Raw genomic sequence first — 472 nt, 5'->3', positions numbered from 1 at the left:
AAAAAAAAAAAAAAAAAAAAAGAACTCTGCCCCTCACGCCAATCCAAGAGAACTTACAAAAGAAAACAAAATGAGCAGACTCGTATTTTTTAAAGACCAATGCTTTATCCGAATGGAGTCAACTATTCAATTAACTTGCAGAATAAATAAGGCTCAACAAGCCTGAATTAAGGTTGTTTTCCTCATTTCTTCCGCTTTTTAAATTTGATGGATTAGATATTTATGTTCTTACTATTTAATCCATTATATTAATTTTCTGAAATTATGAATCCAGTATCTAATATTAATTAATTTTTAATAGTTTATACATATATATATATATATATATATATATATATATATATATATATATAATTCTAGCTAGTTAGAGTCTTTTTATTTTTGCTTTATAACAACAGAAAGAAAATAAGATTTGAAAAAAAAAGAGGCAAAAAACGCCAGTCAAAGAACTTCCACTTAAACCCACCCCCAC

The sequence above is a fragment of the Nicotiana attenuata genome, unplaced genomic scaffold (genome assembly GCF_001879085.1).
Source record: "Nicotiana attenuata strain UT unplaced genomic scaffold, NIATTr2, whole genome shotgun sequence".
Lineage (NCBI taxonomy): Eukaryota > Viridiplantae > Streptophyta > Magnoliopsida > Solanales > Solanaceae > Nicotiana > Nicotiana attenuata.
This window is presented reverse-complemented; position numbering follows the sequence as displayed.